At 41.6% G+C, this 25,421-nt stretch overlaps 1 long non-coding RNA gene across 2 annotated transcripts in view; it reads left to right on the top strand.

Moving 5' to 3' along the window:
- Nucleotides 1-24,997, top strand: part of LOC125303211 — a 29,936-nt gene extending 4,939 nt beyond the window's left edge. The window contains exons 2-4 of one of the 2 annotated variants that reach the window (XR_007195031.1): nt 913-1,598; nt 23,974-24,048; nt 24,390-24,997. This is a non-coding gene — a long non-coding RNA (uncharacterized LOC125303211). Of the gene's footprint in view, nt 1-912; nt 1,599-6,173; nt 6,672-23,973; nt 24,049-24,389 lie in introns of those variants that run through there. The other variant, XR_007195032.1, reaches the window with a different exon arrangement.
- The last annotated feature ends 424 nt before the right edge of the window (nt 24,998-25,421 follow it).

Genomic DNA, 25,421 nt, shown 5'->3' with positions numbered 1-25,421 from the left:
CACTTCCTGGTCCGGGCTATGAGGAGCGGCACAAGATGCCAGTCCCGAGAAGTCAGAGCACATCAATACATTAAGACATTTCACTATAACCTCAAGATGAATTGTTGGAAATGTGCAAGGTCTTGATGCTAGTCAAGATCAAAGATGAAATAGGACTGAGAGGGTCAGTAACACTGACAGGAATTTTTCTGGGTTGTGGGGGTCAGTGCCAACCGTGCCATCTTAGGCCTTACCCTACAGTCACATTAGCTACAAAAGACAGCGGCAACTCCACCAACTTGCTGCTGAGTGGGTGGTAAACAAGGCTGTGCTTTGTGGTGATTGATTTCAACATGCTAGTTGGCTGGCAGATAGATCGTACAAGGCCTCAGATGTATGTTTTGGTTACAAAACCAAATTTTGGTAGGAATGCTAAGGACAGCTTATGAAACATGTGGTGGAATCACCACTCTTGTTAGCTTTACTACACAGGAGTTTACATGTCATCGGACACATCCATATCTTCATATCGATTACTGAAACCTTCTTCAAGGCTGTTGTTGACTGCTGCAGCTGTTTCAACATGGCTTTATAAGGAGGGTTACAACAACCAGATGTCTCTTTCTATTCAGAAAGGTTGATGAGGTTGACTGAGTAAATCCTTTGTGTATATTTCCCTAAGAATCAGAGCAAGGAATTTGCCATATCTGTGTAATATGAAATAATAACAAATAGGCATTTCTGTTGCAGTAGGTCTGTAATATTTCTATTTTTCTTTGAATTATCTCTAATCTGGTCACATATTACCCAGTAACAAATTTATTTCCGTTTCTTTTATTTCACTGAATGAAGTTCAAGTGCTGCAAAGTGTCAACTTGAATGGTAATTATGATGCACTAATGATGTTCAATATTTCTGTTCAATATTTCCCAGGTCACATATTTCTAGTTGGGCTATCACAAATGAGCATGTATCATTTGAGATAAGAAGAACTTCAGGGCAAATTATGAAGACATTCGCAGAGTAAAATCAAATATAAGAGCAACCTTGTCACCAGTGGAGTCTGTCCACATCTTCATCTGGGCCCATCATCTTGACAAGCACTAAGCTGTAAAGTCAGAGTGGAGAATAAATGCATGGACCCGAGACTCTCTCAAGGACTTATATGGCAAGCTCATCAGTCTTCCCAGTTCAGGGGCTTCTATCCTTCAGATGCAGTCTGCAGAAAGGAGTCAGCACCCCATAAAACATGCCAGTGATTTGCATCTAGTCTTCCTGACAGATTAAGCAGCTCCTGTTAGCTGCCTACCACCCTGGCAAAAAAAAAAGTCCTTACATCCTGGTGCTTTCTTAGAAGTAAAGTGCAGTGTCGCCGTCACATGGGACATCCTTCCTTCATTATCGACATTGATCTAGGGACACGGCAAGGCCCTGGACAGCAGGAGTTGACGGAGGCCCCAGGGAAATATAGGGTCCCCGCTGAACCGACATCACAGTCCTGCCAGTCAGCATCAGCATCCTGGGTGACCCTTCACAGGTGTGGAGCTGAATGAGAACGAGTTGCTGTTTGGAAAACGGGCATCACGCCATTACGTGCCCACGTCTGTGCCAAGAGAAGGGTAAGAGAGATGCTCGCGTTTAAAAGCATGCTTAACTGAACTCTGGCCCGCTGCTTTGTATGCTATTTTTGGCAGTCATTGTCACTTCCTTGAACTGCGTTGGCCAAAAGGACAAAAATTTTGTTTCATATTCAGACTACGTGCCCTTTGTGGTTGCCAGGTTTTGTTTGAATGTTTTTTTTATTTTTTTATTTTTTTTGAGCGGTAGTAACTCTTAATCTAAATCCAATAACAAAGGTTCTAGTATATAATATGATTTGAGGAGTATACTTGGAGTTTCCAAAGCAGTAGGTCATGATTCCATTATGCAATGAGCATTATTTTATTAAAAGCTAATCAATAATAAGGCCTCAAGACCTACAATGACAGCATACATGTAGTTATTCTAGACTAATGAAAAGTCAATGTCAAAGATCAGAATATATTTTAAATTCTTGCTACATGTAGGCCCCTGAAGAACAAGGATCCCCCACCCCACCCAACACACTCTTCAGATTTGTCAAAGCTCTGGTTCATTTGTTGAGAATTCTTGAAAATAGCTCATGTGTGTGCAACATTATATAGATGTAGAATTGAACAAGCTATGGAAGGAAACATTCATGAAGAATACTACAGTGGTTTCATATTAGCACTGCATACAGATTAGCACTGCATAGTACAGTGAGTAGTGTTGGAGGATCATTGAGAGCCAGGGCAGATTTCATGGTTGAGTCTTTACTCCGGCCTAGATGTGCTAAGAATCACTGCCAAATTACTGCCTGCTTCTGACACTATTTGCACCTTAAACATGGCATCATACAGTACGTACAAACACACCGCAGATGGATGATGGCACATTTTGCCACTGGAGCGCAGAATGGTGAACTTCGCTTTTCTTACTCATGCAGATGCATTTATGGGAAGGTCGAGGCAAAAGTGGGAGTATTGCACAAAAACATGGGAGGAGAAGTGTTAACAGTGAATGATCGATTGATTGACACACACACACAGACACAGTCCACATTCAGTGATGTGTCAAGGGACCACATTCTTTGCTTTCATTGTGTTGGTGAGACATATTGGATTCCAATTAAACAAGGGGTGTCTAGTCGATCCAAATCATATTGAGAGTGATTGGATCAGCTCATTGCCCTCTTCATGGACACTCAGGTCAAAACGGGTGCAAGGATAAGTAGAAACAATCAGTAAATTCAACTCTAACCCCAGTAAAAACAGGAGCTGAGATTAGGCAAAGCAGGTTCAGGCACCGACTGATGGAATGTTAGTTTTCATTTGCATAGTGATTGATTCAGTTGTCAACATTTTACGCTGAGCAGTACTGAAATATTCTTGTAGTATTATAATATTCCTCTTCTTCTGCCATATTAGGGGTGCTATTTAAGTTCACTGAGTTATCATAGAGAGTTTGATGAAATGGTTTAAGATGTAAGGACTACAGATATTTTTTTCAAAAAGAAATGTTCTGAGCTTTGCCAGCTGTAAGTGTTTCCTTTTATGTCTCATTTTGATTCATGGGAATATACTGTATATATCTCCCTTCTGCTGACTTTAATCTTATAGCAGGCTCAGTACGGTACACTTTTACAGCTGAGGCTCAAACAGCATTGGTTGAGGAGGAATTGAGCATGAAATACAAAATATTTCTACCACCATATTTTGCACATGTTGATCATTGTAAAATGTTATCATTATCTTGAAGTTAGACACCTTCGAAGATTAGGTTATGTCAAATCACGTGTAATTTTTTTTTACCATAGACACAAATGATGAGCTCATAAAAGATGGCATAAGCAAACCATTAAACTAATGTTCAGACTACCAAAGACTTACCCGCCAAAATGACTAGTTTTATCAACCAAAACTTGTGGCTTAGGCTTTGTAATTAGAATTGTGTAATACTAATGCAAGTCATAGTCTTTTCCGGTACGCTTTGGTCCCTTTCCATGAGAACCAGTTAAGTTTAAAGACTGTTGTGGTGCTACAACTGCTATGTTTTGACCATTGATTAATTTTTACATTCCTGCATTTAGAGCATTTAGCAGGATGTCTTGCATATTTAGCAGCTTATGTTCAGGTGAGCTTGAGTGAACATGAGTGAGTATGCACTGATGAGTAAGACACTTCCGGGTAGACACTTCTGGGGATACAGGAGAACACATACATCTCAATCTGTACGTTGAAGAGTTCAAATATGACCAACCTAAAGGCTTTGCATAATTTCCTACATGTAAACAACCTGCAAATTGTCAACACACAGTAGAGTGGACATAAATTACCCTTCAGTACAGTCCTAATAACCCCCATTCCCCCCTGCTTTGGCATTATTTGAAGCCTGATAAATGTACACTTCCTTACTATCCCTCATTCTGTTGGTGAGCAAAACAATTTACTGCATCTCCTAATGAGTTAGAGCTGCTGTTAATTCATTTTCGTAAATAACAACAAGGCGCTGAATGAGGGGGATGCAGGGTGGTGGAGGGTCAGAACACACCAAGCAGATGCTCATAATTGACATTCTTTCCTGTGACAACGGAGCATGTTTTTCGTCAAGAAGATCTGCTATTTCTATTTCACAGTTTTTTTTTTTTTTTTTTTTTTTTTTTCCCTTTCTCTCTTTGTCTTCTAGGCTCTGTCAGGCTTCGTTTTCATGTTTTTTTGAGAAGTAGTACCTCCTAATCAAAGTCAAACAGCAAAGGTTCTGGCACATAATTGGATTTGAGGACTCCTTAGAGTTTCCAAAGGAGTAGGTCATGATTTCATTATGCAATAAGCATATTTTTAAGAAAATTTGAAGAACAATAATCAATAAAAATGCTTTAAGACCTACAATGTCAATATGCAAGACCTATGCTTTGTTTTATTTTTATTTAATCTTCTCTACATCCTTAAGCCCTGGAAGAACAAGGATTTCAGAATTCAGAACACACAACTCAGATGCTCTCAATTGACATTTTTCCCTGTGACAACGGAACATGTCTTGTCAAGAAGTTCTGTTCTTCACAGTTCCTTCTGCCAGTTCCCTCTTTCTCTTTTACACAAGGCATAGGCTGCCTTAGTAACTGTTGGCGTGCAATTAAGTGTTTTTGTTTTCGTGTGGTTCACCTCTCAAAATCATGGAAGTCTTTCATTTGCTGTTCAATTTTGGGAGAAAGCAGGCTACAGCTCTGCAGCAGTTATAACAGTTAAATAAATAAAAAATAGAACATCTCTAAAGAGCTTAATAAGCTTATATCTACTATATGAAACTAACTGGTGGTCTATTCACTAACACAAATGTTGCTAAAAACATGTCATAACTTTCTTCATCTATCATGTCATATAAACCCTTTCACGGTTCACGTCACAAAACAAATGCGCGCACATATCGGGGTCAGAAAGCCTTCCATCCGATTGAATTGTGTGTGTGTGTGAATTGACTGAAATGCCCAGAGAAAAATGCCAGAGAAACGTAGAGAAAAATGCCTACTTGTACTACAGTAGATAGCCATAGATGGTAGGCCAATGAATCTCTGGCCACTTGCTAATGTCGTCTATCCATTTTTCCAGATATACTTTATTTTCACTCCATTGTTTTCCTGTCTCTAGATGGGACACAGATGTTTAGTGAGCAATGGGCAAACAACATGTTTCAGGGGTAGATAGGGAGGGAGTGGCCACTGCCATCTTGGTGTCTTGTGAAGACATACTTTGGCACAACTCTGGTCATGATTGAATCTGTAAGTCAGCAGGGGAGAACCCAAATCCATCCAAACTGTACAAATAGACCATTCATGTCAGGTATCAAGAACCCTCTTGTTATCCTTGGGGTCAATTTGACCCCAAGCAATGTTTAACATCATGAAATATGTGGTTAACTTTTTTTTTTTTGCTTCATGTTTCATGACTTTTCCTCAATTGAAGGGTACAACTAACCTGACTCTCGCCAGATGAATTTCGTTCCGCCTAGCTCCACTCACATCCATCTGGGATCAGTTCCGTTGAGAGTGATTTCGGCACCAGATTATATGGTAGAGCCAATCAGGACGCAGGGCGGGAGTTTCATAGATGTGACGTAGCGTAGAAGCGACTGTGAGACTGTTCTCAGCATCACGGGTTGGCTTCGATGTGAGTGGTTGAAGTAGCACGTCAATAGATGACGGACAAGTGGCTTATCCAATCATATGCAAGGATTTTTTGATAAGGCCCAGCCTTCTGAAGCACCACTCGAACGGATCGATCCCAGGTGGATGAGTGGAGCTAGGCGGAACAAAATTCATCTGGCGAGAGTCAGGTTAGGGTACAACAGAGTTTTGTAGGGCTTTTGATGGTGGTTATTACACTCTTGTTAAGTACCTGTCACAAAAAACTGGGTAACAATATGAATTATAATCATTTTCTGAGGTTGTATTTAGCTGGGGTCAAATTGACCCCAAGGATAAAGCATGTCGGTAAGATTTGAGTGTAACACAAGGGTTAATTGCATACATGCTGAACAAATGAGCCTGTAATTATTAAACAATGAGGACATATAAGTGATCCAATTGTGAGGGTCTCACAGTCTTGTCTGCATGTGGTAAATGCAACCCTTTTCAACAGATCCATCAAGCAAACTGGCCTTCTAGAAAGAGCCATGTCTCATGCTGATTCTCCTCCTGATGTCCACCTGAAGATGGGCTTTTAGCCCAGTCGTCTGTGGGCAGGTGGCTACTCAAGGCCACCCATGCGTACGTGCAGCAGGTCTCTGTTCATTCTTGACACTAATGAGTCCATGAGCAAGGTAATTGACTTCCTTAGTTCCTGGCACATGTTATTACTGTGAGTTCGTGGGAGAAAGAGTAGAGAGGGAGATCCAAAAAAAAAAGAAGAAGAAGAGGAAGAAGAAGAGGGCACTGAGAGTTAAGAAATGTGTGGGGAGAAAGAGGGAGGGATTGGAAAAAAAGAAAGAAAAGAAAAAAAAGGCAAGCCATGGCTTTAGCTACATAAAGACAAATATGCAGATGCAGGGGGGTAGGTGTCTAAGAAGACCAGGAGGCCATCAGCCAGACATATCCCTTAGTCTAGAGCCTTTGTCCTCACACCCGTGTGTGTGTGTGTGTGTGCGTGAGTGCAGGGGCATGGGGGTAGGTGTCTAAGAAGACCAGGAGGCCATTAGCCAGACATATCCCTTAGTCTAGAGCTTTTGTCCTCACACCCGTATGTGTTTGTGTGCGTGCGTGCGTGCATGCGTGCAGGGGCGCCTTAATACCTCCTGAGGCCCCCAAACCGCAAATATTAATTATGATATCCGGCCCGCGATCTGACCCACCTATTTACATAACGTGCGCTTTTGGTTGATATAGCCTAACATGCAGTGTAGCCTATCATTCTTGAGCCTATGTAAAACCTTTACATAAACAGGAACGGAGATGCAGATGCAGATGGTGAACGGAGATGCAGATCACTGATTCATTTCTTTACGCAACAGCCCATGTTCTACGTTCACTCCAGTGAGACAAGTGAAATAGGCCTACATGTTTTTAAAGCCGTTTCATTGCCAGGCTATTTTCTACGATTTACATGCTATGCCTTCTGTTTTCAGAGACAGTTACAGGAATCCACGTCATTTGTTTATCGTTGCTTCAATCCAACCCACGTTATCTCCAGAGTTTGTACGTTTGTCAGTCAATTTCAGCCTCTCCTCTAGCTGCTCTACTACACTCGTTGGGATTTATTAAGTTTTGTTACATTTTGTTACACTTTAGAAGAGAAGACAAAAGGGGGCCTCTGCATCGAAGTCATTGTAGAGCAGTGCGATGTGCTCAATGATGTAGGCTAGCTCCAGAGTAAACTAATGACTGACGCCGCGAATACGGACACGACCGTTTATTATTATTGATTATTATTATTATTATTAGGAGGCCCCTCATTGGTCGAGGCCCCTGGGCTGAAGCCCAGGTAAGCCCCTGCATTAAGGCGCCAGTACGTGCGTGTGTGTGTGTAGTTACAGGCTTTAATTAGAGATGCACCGATATGGAATTTTAGTGCCAATAACGATAACCGATATTTATTGGTTTGTTGTGGCCGATACCGATACGATAACCGATAATATTACTCTTGAAAAAAAATTGTGAAAAGTGATTTGGGGAAAGCATTTAATAAGCATAATTTTATTGCAGTAATTTTACCTGCCACCAAATGATGGACAGAACTCATAATAGTCCTCAATAGTACGGCAGTCAACAACATAACAGTAGCCTAGCCCTACAGTATGTGTGGCTCCTTTAAGTGAACCTGACGTCAGTGAATTGCGAGTGAGTGGCTAGAGAGTTTGAATCGTTTTCATTTAGGACTAAACGCTCATAAACGGGCCACGGCTCAGCTTGGAATAAGCTACAGTATAGCGACCAAATCAGAGTTTGTGAGGGAAACTTAGGTTTAGTTTCAACTGCGGGTAACTGAATAAAGCTTCAACTCCTCAGACTGTATCTTATGTCCGTCTACTCTGTTGCGCACAACCTGCTGGAGCAGAAATGAAAGGCGTTAGCCCCGAAGGTTTTAATAACTTGGTGACCTGTCTGGAACTGAAGCACGAATGGTTAGCATATTTCTAGGTAATAATTAGTGCTGTCAAACGATTACATTTTTTAATCACAATTAATCGCTGAATTCCTATAGTTAATCACGATTAATCACATATTTTATCACATGATTAAAATTCTATTATTTTGTATTTCTTAACTTTCCAGGAGTCCATATTGACAATATTAAGCAATTATTGTGTATCTTGATTGGGATTCAAATGAAAGCAAAGCAAGTTAGCCTGCTTTATTAACTTAACTTTAGACGTAGGTCTATTTGATTATTTCAAATCAAATTTCAAAAGATGTGCAGCAGGCCTTGAGGCAACACAATATAGGCCTATTCTTCAGAAATATAGCTGATATAAACTGAAATAAATGCTACCGCAGAAGTGCATGCACAAGATGTACACACATTATAAAAGCCATAACAAACAGAAAATACTATAAGTATAAATACTATAACTTGTTCATACTATATTCATTATCTTTGAGTTCAGTTGAAAAGAATGGAATCTAATGTAGGCCTAAATGAATGTCGAAAGCAGAGTGCATGCACTCATTGGTACGGCATTGGTGTCCACAGCACCAATTGACCATTGATCTCCACGACTACAGGAGGAGGACTAGGAGGAGGTAAAGTTCTTAGAATATTTGCTGCTAGGAAGTGTCTGGCAGTTTGAGGACAAGAAACGGTGCATCAAAGCCACATAAAGCCAAAGACTCAATAGTAGCAGCCAAAGAGGATTGTTGATAACAACAAGTGATGGGGAAAAAATCTTTGGCGGCACACGATTAATGCGTCAGCCGACTACTCTTTGTCCGGCTCGTAAGCCCAACCAAGTGTGTGCAGCATGCCTTTACGTAGCCTAGCCTACTAACAGGGCATCATCATAAAGATACATTTAATCTGCATCACGCCCCATTTTAGCGGAAAGTTAACATTATATCATTGATTCCAATGGGAAAGACAGCTAGTAATCACACGTTGACGTTACATCTAACGTTAGTTATTAATTCACAGAACATTCAAAGCTACACTTACCATAATATCCCATGTAAAACGGTTAGCTTGCTAGCTATAGTTAACTGAGGAACTTTAGTATAACATAGCCAATTATCTCCTAGTTGTAGGAAATAGGCTACGTTCATATTACAAGTGATAGAATGAATGTGTGACTTATGTTTAGTTGATGCTATGACATGTAAAGTTAAGCTTGCCGAACTTAGTTATAGTCAGCCATGGGCAGTTTGACTATGCCTACATTCATGATACTCCTGTTAGTAAACTGCAAGAGCAACAAATAGGAACATAATGGTCATATTAATCCCATAAACACACAGATAACTCTTACACCAACCTTATTTTGTGCCTTTTATTTACGTTTGTTTCAAGATTTAGGGGCCGTTTATACGAGAACGATTGCGAAGGAAGACGACAAAATATTTTATCATAAGTGCCTTTCGTTTACACGGCGACCCCGCCATCGAGGCTTGAAGACGCAAAAATCTGAAGACTCCTTCCAGAGTGCAGAGTTTTGAAGACGACCCGGGTTGCGTCTCCGTCTAAACGGCTAAACCATCTAAACTGTCAAATTAGAATGTCTGCGAGTGACGTATCGGGGTTGTATCACTTCACCACCCAGCGGTCTGGAATGCATATCCAATCGAATATCACATACTCTTGCGTCTTCATATAAACAAAGATTTCCCCCTGAGAATGCTCGTCTAAATGCAAATAAAAAAATGAAGACGAGACGCCACTTTTGCGTCTTCTCTTCATCGTCACCCTATAAACGTAGCCTCAGTAAGTATATAAGCCCTTTTCGCTCCCCACTTCGATGCAGCATAGGTTTCCATTATATCCAAACAGATCCATCTATGATCTTTCCCCTAAAAGGGGGCGTGTACGTGCAGCACATACAATGTTCCATTCCATTCGTCAGTGCGTATTGTTTAGTTTCCGGTCTAGCTGGATCCGGTGTGGTGTTGTAGTTGTTCTAACGTTACTAGTTGTTGCAACAGCATGTGAAAAACCTACAAAGTTTGTTAGACCAAAAAGAACGTTAATCTCGTGATAAAAAATTGACGCCGTTAAAATAGGTTTGCGTTAACGCCGTTAATAACGTGTTTAACTGACAGCACTAGTAATAATACAAAACCCAAGCTAAAGTAATGCAAATATAATACTAAAACACAACTTAAAACTAGGCCTACTTGTGTACTCGTCCCACTAACAAGTTTGTTTATTTGTTTCCCCGACCAGCGCGGTAAAGTGCAAACACACCAGCACAAGACAGCTCTAGATAGGGCTGAGCTCCGCTCTGGTAAGGTTAAATGGCGAATCATTCACGAGAGGATTTTGAGATGCACAGACTCCCAAATGAACGCATATCCACAGATTTTGTTAGAGTGGTGAAATACATTCACACCGCTGATATTATATTGAGGAAAAAGTATAGCCAACCAAGCTCAAGTAGCTCAGCCAGACGGACCTTACGTAGGCCTAAATTAGGACTTTAAAAAATATCGGCGCAAATTATCGGCCAGAATTCTGTTATCGGACCGATAATAATATTTTAATTTTTTCACTTATCGGCCAATAATAAATCGGCCGCCGATATATCATGCATCCCTAGCTTTAATAAAGTCTCAATTTAAAGTAGACCTACCATCCACTCGTCTTTGTGAACAAGCCTGCTCAGATTTCAGCTGATGTCAACCACACCTCAGTGGTGCCTGTAGTGGCTCTGTTAAACAATTACCTGGTATGTTACTGATGGATCGCTTGTTATACTAGTATTTAGGGGAAAAGAAGTAATTATCCAACATAATCCTTCAGTAATTATTGTAATGAGGCAAAGATGAACTGGGTTGTTGGCCTCAATTCTTTAAGAGTTTAATGGGTTTCGAGGGGCCTTTACAAATAAGCTCTGAGGTAATAAGAATTGATCAACAACTAAACCAGTCACAACAAAGGCTGCTTTCAAATCACAGCTCTCAGTGCTTGTGTTCTGTCTTTTAAAGGTGCCCTAAGCGATGTTACGCGGTTTCTAAGCTAAAACATTTTTTTCACATACAGTGAACATCACCTCACCATCCGCTAGCTGCTTGTGCCCTGAATACACTGTAAAAAAATGTGGTCTCTGTGGACAGCCCAGGCTCCAAAAACGGCAACATAAACAACTTGGTCCAGCCTGGACCATAAAAAACATAACAAATTGTTGCAGCAAATCACTGACTAGATGCACATTTAGTTTCAATTGCACAGGAGGGAGGGGGAGGGAGTAGCGAGCTAGCTCTCTGTTTTGTTTGAACGTCAACAGAAGTGACGTTACCCAACATCGCTTAGAGCACCGTTAACAGTACGATCGGATGGCACATTAGAGTGTCTCTGATCCTTCTTTACCAAACAACAAACAGTAGAAAATGTACCTCCTCCCCAAGGCCAAAATATGTTTCATTGCAACTGAAAGGAAGAGCTGTGTGGTGCAAGTGATGGATGTAGCATACACTGAAAAGTCCACCTGCTATTTCAAGAACAATGGTAATGCTCATGTGTGTTTACAGTGGACTCTACAGCTTGTCCCATTAAGGTGCTTTTTATGTGTTTGAGAGAGGCTGTGGAGGATGAGATATGGGTGGCCATTATTGATATGCCCTCCTTCCTGTACACAAAGACACGTCCTTTTGTGTTTCCAAATTGAATCAATTTTTGAGCTGCTGTAGGGCTACATGAGTATATAACCATCAATTAGCCCACCAGGACTAGCAAACCATCTCAGCCCAGACCCCAACAGGTGCACAGAGGAAATTAGTTAGAGTTATTTATAGATACCTTTAAATTTAAGTAAAAGAGAACAGGGAAAATGATCGCACAGTGTTTGATACATTTGAATTTTTCATTTTTGCAATCAGGGTGAAGTTAATTGCCAGGTCCTACAGATATATTATATTATGAAGAAAAATGTTTAATGCCATATTGTTATAATCTACATAACAACGCCTTCACTGTATATGATATTTTGGAGATCATGCTAGCCCATGTACTTATGAGCTTAGAGCTGTCAGACTCGATGCTTTCTAAAGTTAGGAATGTGCATTTAGGGCACATTTTCTTGATCTTCAAACTGTATTTTAGGTACATTTTTAACAATTTTGAGCATTCTAGTCTGGAGAAATCAACCTTATATCAAGAGTGCGCTGCTATTGGCTGGTTGCTACGTATGCTCATCAATACGTCAATGACGCCTCTTTATGCAGACAGGACTCGATCCCCATTTCGCACCTTTTCTAGATGGCTTTCTGGATGGCGTCCATGTTTTTCTCATGGGAGGAGAGGTATTCATAGCGACTAATTAGATATGCTGCATACATGTATGTACGAAAACAGCACACGTCTGTTTTGCAGTGAAAAATGTCTTTTAAAAGCAATGTTGTACTTGATTGACTTCATTCAACTGTGCTTGTGATTGAACTATATTGTTTAGTTGTGAGCACCAGAGATCACAATTGGGGTAGAGACGAGCACCCCCACCCTGACCTCCCACTTCCCAATAGTGGAAATTCTCATGCCTCCGGTTACTCTGCAATGGCACCAGCCAATTTTAGAATTGATTTAGATTAAGTGTTAGTATAATTTGTAATTTTGTTATTTGTATTTTAGTATATTTTTATGTATTGTATTAAGTGTTAGTATAATTTGTATTTTAGTATATTTAGCATATTCTTTATCTTCTACTGTCCTTACTGCTTAGTTGTGTTTTTATATTATATACTTTAATTACTCTTCTGCTGTTAAAGAATGTGTTTGTCTTGTATGTATGCTGCTGAGACCTTGAATTTCCCCTGGGGATCAATAAAGTATCTATCTATCTATCTATCTATCTATCTATTGCTAATGAAATACATGCTTCAGAAAAAACCCTACATTATGGAGCTATATAATACACGAAGTGTAACACGAAGATATGTTTGGTGACCCGCCTGGGGGTCCCGACCCCCAGTTTGAGAATCACTGGTGTAGTCTACATTATATGCAGGACTACACAGTATACCCACTTAAAAAGTATCACCATCTCAGTGTACCTACTTAAAGGAGAATTCCGGTGTGATATTGACCTAAAGTGTGTTGAAACATCAGATTTCAAAAATAATTCTGTGGAAATGCATGGATTCCAGTTGCTTGGAATCCATGCATTTCCACAGAATTATTTTTGGAATCTGATCCCTTATCATACCTTGTCATTCCTACTCGTCGCTCGACTTATCGTGACTAAATTTAAGATGGCGGCTTCCAGTAAACTTTGTGAAGGTACTGTCTGTATAAATCGTCTTGTAAATAAACTACCAGTGCTTTTTCAAAGTTCTCAATGTCTCGTTTTAAATGTCAAGGCCCTCAGAAGTCTACCAATGAAGTGTGGAGCTACTTTGAGCCTCGTAAATGGTGTAAAACAGTGATTTATTTGCATGGCTAGGCTGATGCCCGAGGCACCCCCATCGAAAAACTGTTGGTAGCATCGGCTAACTAGCGCCAGATTTCTGAGTGCAGGGGACAAGCCGAGATGAGCTATGAGACATACGTTCACACTCGGTATCATGTTTCAACACACTTTAGGTCAATATCACACCAGAATTCTCCTTTAAAATAGGCAAGGATAGGTATTAACATTTGGGGTTGATCACAGTATACCCACTACTGCTAACTAGACTACATCACCACTGCTCCGAAGTACTCTATCAAAGTAGACATCATAGCCTCATGTCTCTCCCCTACCCATTTTCAATTCCAGCTCATGTATTTCTGCTGATTTTCCTTTCCCCAGCAAATGAAATCACATTCATTTAAGTGAAGGGCTGCTTTGCAGACTCTTGCATTTTATTCACAAAATAGGTCAATAAATGGAATTGAGGTTGTAGGAACAGGATCATACTATTGTGATATCTTCTCAGACTCTCCGTTTTGTACTGTTTGTATTTGATCAATATTTTCACCAATATTTCGTACAGCCTATCTGTGTAGCCTCTAGATTCTATACCCATGTATTTACATTGGCTTCCAAATATCGGTGAACTTAATGCTACACAGTCTTTGCCACTTCACAGAGGTGACATGATATGCAAGGCAGATGTCATGTTTACAATCCAATATTTGTCTCCATTTACATCAGAAGATTACACAGTGACAGTGTTGACATCAGTTAGTGTTGACAGGCATTGACAGCATTTGGTAGATTAGACCTGCTGTTTCAGTTCATTGTTTTGTAATGCTGAATGCACTAGATAGGGGTGGCTGTGCTGTTTATAGGGCCTACATTGATCAGTGCAAATGTATTTCAGAGGAATATCTACTTGTTTTGGTCCAGAGTGTGTATATAGTGTTTTATCTGAGTAACTAAATAAACTCAGAAATAGTTGACACAAAAAAGTATAGTATGTGAAGTGGAGACCTGAAGTTGTATTCTGACAGTAGCACAGCAAGGGATGTTAGCCACATATAAAATGGAAAGATACAATTGCCATTTGAGTCACCAATACCATATATTTCCTGCTGAAGGCATGAATTCCCTCTGAGGAAAGATACTGTAGAAGTCATTCTTTGTTCCCATGCTTGCTAACCTGCACAGACTTAAATATTTTTAATGTCTTTATAATGACAAATGAAATGAAAGCTCAGAAAGTTTATGCAGGGCCACAATGCGTCACAAATGGAAATGCTGAATTTTGCTTTGATCTCTAAGTGCCTTCCTGGCAATTGTGATACATTTCATGAATACCATCTTTCCGTGATTAAAGACCTTATGATTTGATTATCAAAGAACAAGCCCTCTACTCTCCCAGAAAATCTCGTTTGAGCATCAGTACTCTCACTCCAGTCCTCCCAGCTTTGATAGTGCTATAAGATATGTCTTATTAGCGCTAATGAGCAGGGTCTTTCCCTTCAGTCTTCACAGTGTTTTACAGCCTTTTACATCATCTTAAACACAGGTAGCTTGGACTAAAAAATACTTTTTTTCAACACAGTAATAGAATACTAATGGAGGTCTTGATTTTTGTTCTGCCTTTTTGACTGCCATTAAACAGCCAGTTCACTTTTACTTGTATAAGTAATGTTTAATGTTTATATATTTCACAGCTATTTTATTTTCAGGTCAAATGATAACATATGATTATTAATCATTAAACTGTTATTGAAGACATTGCAAAACATGTTATGCAGGACTTGTTATATTGACCTTTACTTGGACCAACCCATTTTGGCGTGATGCTCACAGAGTGTCAGAATTTATCATGTGACCAAACTCCCCCCCACACACACTTACACACACACACACCTTTTGCTTTTCGCCCACACCTCTGTCTTTGTATTGATGTAGGTTGTCATCACTTCCTTACAATTTATTCGGGCAGATGCTACTGTACAGCCAGAGCTGGGGGTGGTGCTGGACTGGGCCTTGGGCGTGGTGCGGTGTGGAGGCTAATGTGGGAAGTGGTGGTTTCTCCGGTGATGAACGGCTCGGGAACTGATCCCATTATTTGCAGGCCTGCGTCTGGCAGCGGCCGTAAAAGACATAAACTCCTGGTGCTTAATCCTGTTAGTGGAGAGGGCCTGACACTGCTTATTGGCTCCGTGGCAGCGTGACAACATTAAGCAAAGAACATTTTGCCCTCTAAATATACTGGATAATATTCCTGTGCACCGGATGATTATTTAATTCATTATTTACCCCTCTTCGACCCCCTCTCCCCCCCACCCAGCTTTTAATTAGCTATGGAGGCGCTAGCTGAAATCACCACAACAGTGTCAGCGGTGATGATGGTTGACACACTGAACTAGAGATAATGGTGTCATTTTCAGAAAGAAGGCCCTTACCCCTTACAATTATCTCCCCATACCCACTGTTAGAGAAGGTGGGTTGCATATGGTGACAATTTCCCTTGTTGAGAAGGAGGGTTGTTTTGAAAGTTGCGGCGAGGCAGAAGATGGAGAGGGTTTGGCACTGCTGTGATGTCTGCCAAGTTCTTGTTAGGTCGAGTAGGAGGATGGAGTGGGGGCGGAGGAGGGGTAGAGGGAGGGAGGGAGGGAACGCCTTGGGGAGGGAGCTAGGACCATGGGGGCAGGCAGGCGAGCGAAGGGGAGGAAAGAGGGGAGGACGGGACTATTATCCCAGCTGAGCTCAGAGGACGGTGGCTGCTGCTGGGCTGCTAAGCCTGATGTTTGGCCTTGGACAGGGGGTCTGCCTGCGGTCACTCCGTCTCCCCTGTGCACCTCTGCCGCTGGACCTGAAGCAGTCGGGTATCGATGCTATTAGTTTTAGCCTTGCCAACTATCAGCAATCCTATTATAAGTTACAAACATGGATTCAAAGCTGACGGAAGAGAAAAAAATGGAGGCTACATGAGGGCAATACCTTTGGGCTAAACAGTAATAGTGGGAGTTACTACATGCAAAGCACATACATATACAGAGAGTTGTAAAAGTAAGTGAAAAGTAAGAGGTTATTCTAGTTCAGAATTAAGAAATCAGTTTGCAAGAATTATCACAGCTTTGTTTACCAGAAAGTCCAGTCCTACCCGAAAGATGGTACAGCATGTCACCGACATGGTAAGCCAACAGCAATTAAAACCGCAAAAAAAACATATTCATGTTCTTCAACAAACATACAAAATCACCCGCAGCGTATGTGTGCATGTTTCTGTACTTGTAGCTCATCGGTCTGACTCTAATATCCATAACAACCAATATGCAATGAATGGTTGAGGTCTATTAAGTTAGTGGCCAATTAAAATCAATGTATAACAAACTAGAGCCACTGACATTGAGTTTTATAGAATAAGTTACTCTGACCTGTTAGATTTTGCAGTAATTGACAAATTGCACACATCTATGGCTTATACATAACACATAATTATATGCATCTAGGCTCTTCAGAATGCTGCAGAAGGTTCCATTATATGAACGGACCTTCTCAACGTTCAGATGTCAGATATTCCTGTATAAATTACTGGCGACTGCCAATAGCGATGGAACTTAATTGAAAATTAAAGTCAGTAATACAGTACGTTGTTATGCAACACATAAAACTTTCTATTTCATTAACTTTTATTTCTATGGCAAACTATTTGTTTCACAGCAGAAGCCACAAAACAAAAACAAAATAATTTTAAAAGACATATGACATTTATTTTCTTGTTTTGGCAAGTATAGAAAAGAAGTCCCTTCAGGGTGAAGCAAGAAGACCCATTTTCTTCACATTGGGGTCTTGTTTGCCCTGCTGGGACTTATTATGACCGCCGTGCAGCGAAGCGGCGGTCATATAGGTTTAGTCAGATTTTTTTTTTTTCCGCATGTCCAAGTTTCCGTCAAGGTTTCCCGGGACACTGTAAGACCGGGGTACACGAAAGTTGGTGGGCATGTAACCCCACATGGATAGCATGGAACCATCTTTTTTCGTTTTGATCTGTAGCCCCCCCCCGCTGGACTGGACCCCCGAAAGGAGGGTAGGGCAGACACAGTTTTCTGTGAATATCTCGAGAACCGTAGGGTTTAGGAAGACCATTTTTTGTATGTTGATCTCAAAGGTCCATGTCAACCCATTCCATAACCACTCAGTTCATGTATAGCGCCACCTAGTTAAACACAAAAAAGTAAAAATGAGGTGTTGTAATCGCAGGTATCTGTGACCTAACATAGTCAAAACTGCATAAAATTGGAAGTGTAGGATCATTATGACACCCTCTGAATGCACGCCAAGTTTCGTGGAATTCCGTTCATGGGGGGCCACACAATAAATTAATTTATGTTACTATACACCAACTGGCCTGTAGGTGGCAGGAGACAGTTTTCTGTGAATATCTCGAGAACCATAGGGCCTAGGAGGTCCACCTTTTTTTTGTATGTTGGTCTTAAGGGGGCATGTCAACCTATCCCATTACCACTTATTTCATGTATAGCGCCACCTAGTTAAAAATTAAAAAGCAAAACATTAGGTGTTTTCATCACAATATCTCTGGCTGACATGGTCAAAACTGCACGAAATTGAAAGGGTAGGATCATTATGACACCCTCCGAATGCATGCCAAGTTTCGTGGACTTTCATTCATGGGGGGCCTTACAATAAAATAATTTATGTGTACATTTAGTGACCGTACACCAACAAGGATTCCCGGGACACCCCACATGGATAACATGGAACCATCGTTTTTCGTTTTGATCTGTAGCCCCCCCAGCTTGACTGGACCCCCCGAAAGGAGGGTAGGGCAGACACAGTTTTCTGTGACTATCTTGAGAACCGTAGGGCCTAGGATGACCAATTTTTGGCATGTTCCATATGTGTTGTGCATGCATTACTTGAAAAGAACTAGCTCCAGTTATGTATGAACAGTGAAAAACGTGAACTTGAAGAAGTGAAAATTGAACAATATGAACTATGAATATTGAACAACTTGAAGCTAAAGTGTGAACATGCTTAACAAAATATGGGAACAAAACATGGGAACTAAACGTGCATTACGAATATAATCAGTGTGAGCCTTGCTTGTTTCCCTGCAACAAGAAGCTTCCATCTGGGGGTGATGGAAGACAGTGACACCCTCAGTGTGTTTGAAATGTCTAGTCGATTATAATTTGGTCTTAGTTGCAGTCATTGCGAAAACCGGCCTCGCATAGATGCGTGGTGGGAAACGTTTTCAGCGCTTTACGGCTATCTTGGGATATTCTGCTTTGGTTTTGATCCAAAACCCGCCAGAGAGGTTTTCCTTATACACACTCTTAAGACCACCGCCATTTGCAATTTCGATCAACTGCTCTTCCTCCTGCGCTGACAAGTTAGGACTATTCGGGATATTGACAAATGGGTTGCGGACCCACTCATTGGTTTGCCGTGGATCTTTGGAGGATGGGAAGAGGATGGGACGCTCAAACTCATTTGAAAGCGCAACAATACAAGGTGATCGCGCACCAGCTGCGAGAGAAAGGGCCCTGCCTCAGTCTCTCCCAAAACCCCCACTACTATTTGGAACATATCAAATACACCCCGGTCCACTTTCGTCGTCCCCACAAATCAAGCTTGCTTTAAATGCAGCGACTTTATCTGCCAGTTTAAAGACAGTCGTCATTCTCCCCTGGAGTGACAGGTTGAGGTCATTAAGCAACCCGAATATGTCACACAGGTAAGTGAGTTTTGACACCCAGTCCTCATCACTAAAATGTGCAGCTAACGGTGACTTTTTTTCTGTAAGAAATCTCTGCAGCGGCTCTCGCAACTCTGGCCAGTGACCTGCTAAAGATGCTTGTTTTTTGTTGCTCATTCTAGCAGTTTAGCTAACTTCGTGTGACACTACCGTTCGCCAAGAACTGATCAAGTGAAGTGAGCTGACCTGAGGCTGCGCAGCGCTGAAGGCAATATGTAAAAGTGTTGAAGGCGGGACAGACAGACGTAAGAAAATAGACCTTGCAAAATGCAAACATGCGTGCAATCAAACAACTGCATATAGACCTATGCCATGTAAAAACGTGACATTATTGCGAATTTAAATTTAGTTTAGTTCGCATGCATTTTTTTAAAAGTCATGTCGTAGGCTACGGCCCGGTTAGGAATGTCCTGCGGCCCGGTGGTTGGGGACCGCTGGTCTAGCAGATACCAGTGAGAATTGAGTGTGCATAATGCAATTCAGTGAGACAGTTAGAATCATATATGCCTTTCAGCGTGACTTATTTTTGTGGAAAACATGTGCTGGACTGGGCGGCGGTCATATTTTGTACCGCTCTGCGGTACATCTAGTTTTTTAAATATTGACCGGCAGACAATACATTATCCCGTGCATATTTCAAACAAAGGCGGTTCTCCAACACATTCTAATTTTCACTCACCTCCAAAAGCTCCCACTGCATGTCCAGGAGGCCCTGTCCATTAAAGATGAATGAGTTTCAATGTTCCATCATAAATATTTCAGCTTTGACATGCAGCCAGCACAGGCTCCTTTTTCATAAAAAGGAAAAAAAAAAAACTCCTTGGCGTCCACCACTGTCACCACTTCTCTCATTAAAATGAGATTTAACAGGGGTTTTCATTTGCTGTTACAAATGTATTCACAGCCAAGTCATCAGTCATTGTCAGAAGTAATCACATTTCCTTCAAGCGAGGTGGACAGCAGACACAGGAGGGGATAGTAGTCATATCAGTTATGTTATGTTATTTATTTATATATTTATTTACATATTTATTTATTTTAGAAAAGTGTTGGAGGAGGTCCATCAGCAAGTTCCTTTCTAACGTCCTGCATAGAGTCATGTGGATGCAGGCGGTAAAATTGGTGGCTTTACAAAGCTCTGGTAATCAGCAGTGTGGCATAGAGTTTGCTCTCTGTCTGTGGTCTGTGGTGTGCACACACACACACACACACACACATCCATATACCTATACAGAGTAGGGATATTAATTACAGTACAACAAAACAAAGCACAACGCTGTCTCCTACGTGGAAAATGGATGAATTAACAAATGAATGCTGCAGTGCCCTTCTGCATGGTACCTCCGCTGTGACAATTTGTTATCTATCAGTGAACAGCTGTGTACCTGCTCTGTGGTGCCACTTCCTCTTCCTTCAACATGTTTAGACTGGGCTGTTTGTTTATGCATTTATTTCATTTCCTCCTGGCTCTCGTCTGCTGCTGTTAAAATAGCTAGGATTACCCATGAAATAAATAAATCATGTATAAAAAAACATCCACAATGGGTTTTGGAGGCAGGTAGAAGAGGAAGGGATTTGTGCTTGGCTTTTCTTGGAAGGCTCACGTTTCACTTTGTTTTCTCGTGAAGGTTTAAGAATGACGTAGTGGCAGCGAATTTCCCCCCTTGTGTTTTGGGTGCCATTTACATGGATGAATTCCACCGGGAAGAAGGGGAGATATATATTTATTTATTTTTTACCTAAAACTGGGCGGCAAAATGAAGCTTATGGCTCAAGTGCTTTTCTGTTTCATAGTGTGAATTATTCACCAAAACCATGTGTTTATCTCAGCTAGTGGAACCACCTCTCAGACATAATCACTTGCAGAACGAGGGGCTTATCAGACAGAGATAAAGAAAGAGAGAGAGATACTGAAAACCATGGTGCTAACGTTTATAGTTGCTCAACATGGTCTGTCACAGTACCTGACATTACACGTCAAATAGAAACGAATATCCTAATCAACTTAAGACTTTGTGGCGTGGCTCTATGCATGTGAAGAATGGATAATGCTTCTTAGTGTCCTTGCCATATTGCTCTGGATTACATGCCACAGTCTTCTTTTCAGTCAAACACTCAGTGTGAAGAACAGGATAAACACTAGGATTTATGCAGAAATACCAGTCAGAGAATAAAAAAATGTCACATACTAGAAATTGTATGTCCCCCTGCTCTGAAATCAATTTGGTAAACACTATACTAAAATATCACAAACCAATCGTTTTATGGCAAATATAGTGTCCGGCTATTTGATGCCATTTTTTGTTTATTTTAAAAAGCTAGGTTTTTATCAATGTGAAGCTGAACGTTGCTAGAAAGCTGTGTTTGGAAACATTTTGTACTGTATGCTGGGTACAGTGCAGTGGGAGAGCACCTGCCTTTTCAGGTAGATAGATATACATGGAATAAGAAGCCAAAATCACTGATCTAGTCTAGTTTTAGGCCTCTTTTAGAGGACATTTCCATGTGCAGTTTATGAAATTCCCATTTGTTCTCATCGTTACATCTTGAATCCTTGTCTCGAGTGGCCCATGCATTTACCTCAAGAGGAGGCAGGCATGTTTACCTTGTTGTCGGCGCGCGTTCATGCTCCCGTATGCTCGCTCATGTCCTCAGGCCCATCCATTTCTCTGAAGGGGGGCTGCGCTTGGATCTTTAATTAATGTGCTCAGGTAATAGGTGCCATCTGGGGATGTTCTTGACAACTAATCACATGCTGTGTGTGTGTCTCTTTTAGGCTCAGATGCAGCAGCATTCTCTCTCTCTCTCTCTCTCTCTCTTTTCTTTTCATCCTCTCCAACCTAATTACCCTTTCTTTCACAAATAGAGTGAATGCAAACAGCATTTGGCCATTATTCCTTTTAAAAAACACTCCTTGGAGTACACCAATGCCAGAGAGCATGGCAATTACTGCAAAATCAATGCACTTAATCATGCTGCTGCTAGCCAGTAGTATGAGATAGTTATTGCAGGTGTACAGTAGGCTTTGTCAGGCAGAGGTGAGCAGGGAAGGTGAGCCAGGGAGTAGAGGAGACCTGAAGCTTCAGAACAGCAGACCTCAAGGGGCTCAGAGAGAAGGGCCTTCACACACACACACAGTCTTTATAGAGACACAGTGGTGCACTGTTGTATTACCTGAGACATACAATGCTAGTGTTTTTTCATGTAATGGGAACCATGCAGTGTTACGAAAGAATCCATACATAATGTCCGGAGGAAATACTAGGGGGGGAGCAGTAGAACAACCGGCTAAGTTTGGACTTCCATATGACCGGTTATGTCGTTCAGATATGCGACCCCACCGTTTAACATCCGCCGAACCTCCGTAACATTGCCCGCCTCCGACCCTTCCTGTTACTCCGACTGTTAGTGATGCACAGACTTTGGTTCACGCCTTCATTATGTCGCGTCTAGATTACTGCAACTCACTTTTCCTATATAAGTATATATACTTTTTTGATCCCGTGAGGGAAATTTGGTCTCTGCATTTAACCCAATCGGTGAATTAGTGAAACACAAACAGCACACAGTGAGGTGAAGCACACACTAATCCCGGCGCAGTGAGCTGCCTGCTACAACGGCGGTGCTCGGGGAGCAGTGAGGGGTTAGGTGCCTTGCTCAAGGGCACTTCAGCCGCGGCCCACTGGTCGGGGCTCGAACCGGCACCCCTCCGGTTACAGAGTGCTAACCGGTGGGCCACGGCTGCCCTTAAGGTGCCTTGCTCAATGGCACCTCAGCCATGGATGTGGATATGAGAAAGCAATGTTCAACCACTTCACACATTTTCCCTACGAGTCAGGGATCGAACCAGCCATTCTTTAGTCAATCAAATAGTAGACCACGGCTGCCCTACTTACTGCTATAATATGTAAATTACATATTATTATATCACAGTTGAGCTTAGGCCTTACTTTAATATTTCCTGATTTTCTGTAATGAATGTACTCACTTTGCCTTTGTGAAGAGTGTGAAAAGGAAATGCACCTCAGACTCCAATGTTGTATGCTGACTTTCCGCACAATTTGTGAACAAACAGTTCAATAATGTTCAAAAGACATATGACTGGCAGTCAGCACTGAGCCTCTCGTGCAACATTGTTTCCTCAAAATATTTAATGATCACTCTGTACTTTGACATGTGACCTAGTGCTACGTTTTCATGGGATATTTATATTGGTAGAAATAGAAAATGTGTCACATGAATTGACGACGAATAAATGCTGTTATGTAAAAGTAATTCCTAATAATTCCTAATTAATGATTGCTATTCAGTGTCTTTGAATTAACAAAATGTATTAACAGAAAGTATTATAGAGTTCATCTGGCAACAAAGGTAAAATAATTGAGAGTGGAAAATCTCATGATTGAAACTGGACATACTGTATGACTTCTTTGGTCAGAAATATGGAGGAAAAGAGCCATTTTCACTTCTCCATAACCTCCACATAGCAGTAACATCACCAAGGAGCTCTTGATGCAGCCTCATTCTTGACTTGATATTATCCTTTTCTTTTCATTTTTTTGAGTTGAAGATTGCCTAGCCAGGGGTTTTCAATTTGTGATTATCAACCCTGTGAAAGAGCTAATCTCTCTTATTTTAATCTGCAGCTGGCTAAATCTCAAAAGGGACAATGGAATGGAGGGAACCCACACTGGTGAAGACTGAGATATGAATAACCCAAGGTATTATGTCATAAATGTGTGTAATTGTTTAAATTGTTTAGCATGAAATATTTTTTAAAAAAAAGAAGGGGACCTTGGTGGGACCGAGATTAGTAGGCATCTTTGGGAGCCAAGAACCAGTCCAGCATTTTGCTGCGGAAGTGTGTTTGGTTTAATCGGGTTATCGTAGCAAAAAATAAATATCTTTTTACAGTGGGACATTGATCCCTGTGTGCTCGCACCACATTTGAATTAGTCGTCATATTCACATTGTACGATAATCCTTTCATTTCCACACTATTCAGGGGCTCATTCATTCAGCTTTAATCCCTTTGACTCTTCCTTTGCCTCTAACCAAACAGTGGGGATCTCGTTCGAAAGTTCCAACTCCTGTCTTCTCTGTGCAGCCTCCAGTATAAGCCCTGGAGCTCTCGTCCTCTTCCCCTTCCCCTTCCACTCTCCATTCTGGGACGCCGAGGATGATCCTCGCTGCTTATCATCCGCATCTAGAGTCTGCGGTGGGAGGTGTAGCAAGGCTTATCAACCCATCAGACTCTGCCAGTTCCGCTGCCGGGGTTGTGTCCCCGGCTGCTCTCCAGCCTTGGCAGCTGTCCTGAGAGTTTGTGGAGTGAGAGAGGCTACAGAGAGACGCTGTCGACTTGAGAAACGTGTTTTGGAAGTGGCCGTTTAGCCATCGTGGCCGCTGACACGGCCACCGCACGCACGCATGACCGCTCGCTCGAGTTGGGTTGCTTTCACTTCTGGCAACGCGGAGAGGGCTGGTTCTCACCCACCATACTATCTAAATGATAAGGTCAGAGCAAATTGGCAGAACATATTGCCTGAGATGACATTCAGGAATCAAAGTGAAAGTCAAAAGAGACGGAACGCAAATACATTTGACAAGCGGAGTGTTGACACTCCTCAGCAAATGGAGAGATATAGAGAAAGAGAGAACGAGAGATAGAGACAGAGAGAGAGAGAGAGAAACTCAGAGCTCAGCTCTCAGATATCAACATATCAACATGTCTGTCGAGTGCCTGACAGATTAAACACTTGCAGCATCACTCTCCAAATCCATGGCGCCAGCAAAAAACCTGGCCTGCCGGTGGTGGCTTAATACTCCTCCACCCTAAACCCCCCCACTCCAGGAGCCCATCCATAGCCCCCATTAGAGGGAGAGTGTATGTGTGTGGGGTTGTGGGGGGAACAAATGTTTAGAGACAGATGCCTCTAACGGTCAAACAAGTCCTGTGTGCCAGGGCCGAGTTACAAAGCTGAGAGGTGTCCGGTTATCATGAGTGCATGTGCGTGTCCATGGCACGGGGCAGTGCAAATCAAGCCTCCCCAGACACACTCAGTGCCGCATGGAACTTTGTCTGCTTGCATTGGAG

This window comes from Alosa alosa, chromosome 11, assembly GCF_017589495.1.
Source record: "Alosa alosa isolate M-15738 ecotype Scorff River chromosome 11, AALO_Geno_1.1, whole genome shotgun sequence".
Taxonomy (NCBI): Eukaryota; Metazoa; Chordata; class Actinopteri; order Clupeiformes; family Clupeidae; genus Alosa; species Alosa alosa.
The sequence above is the reverse complement of the archived record's forward strand: the minus strand, read 5'-3'. Positions and strand labels throughout refer to the sequence as shown.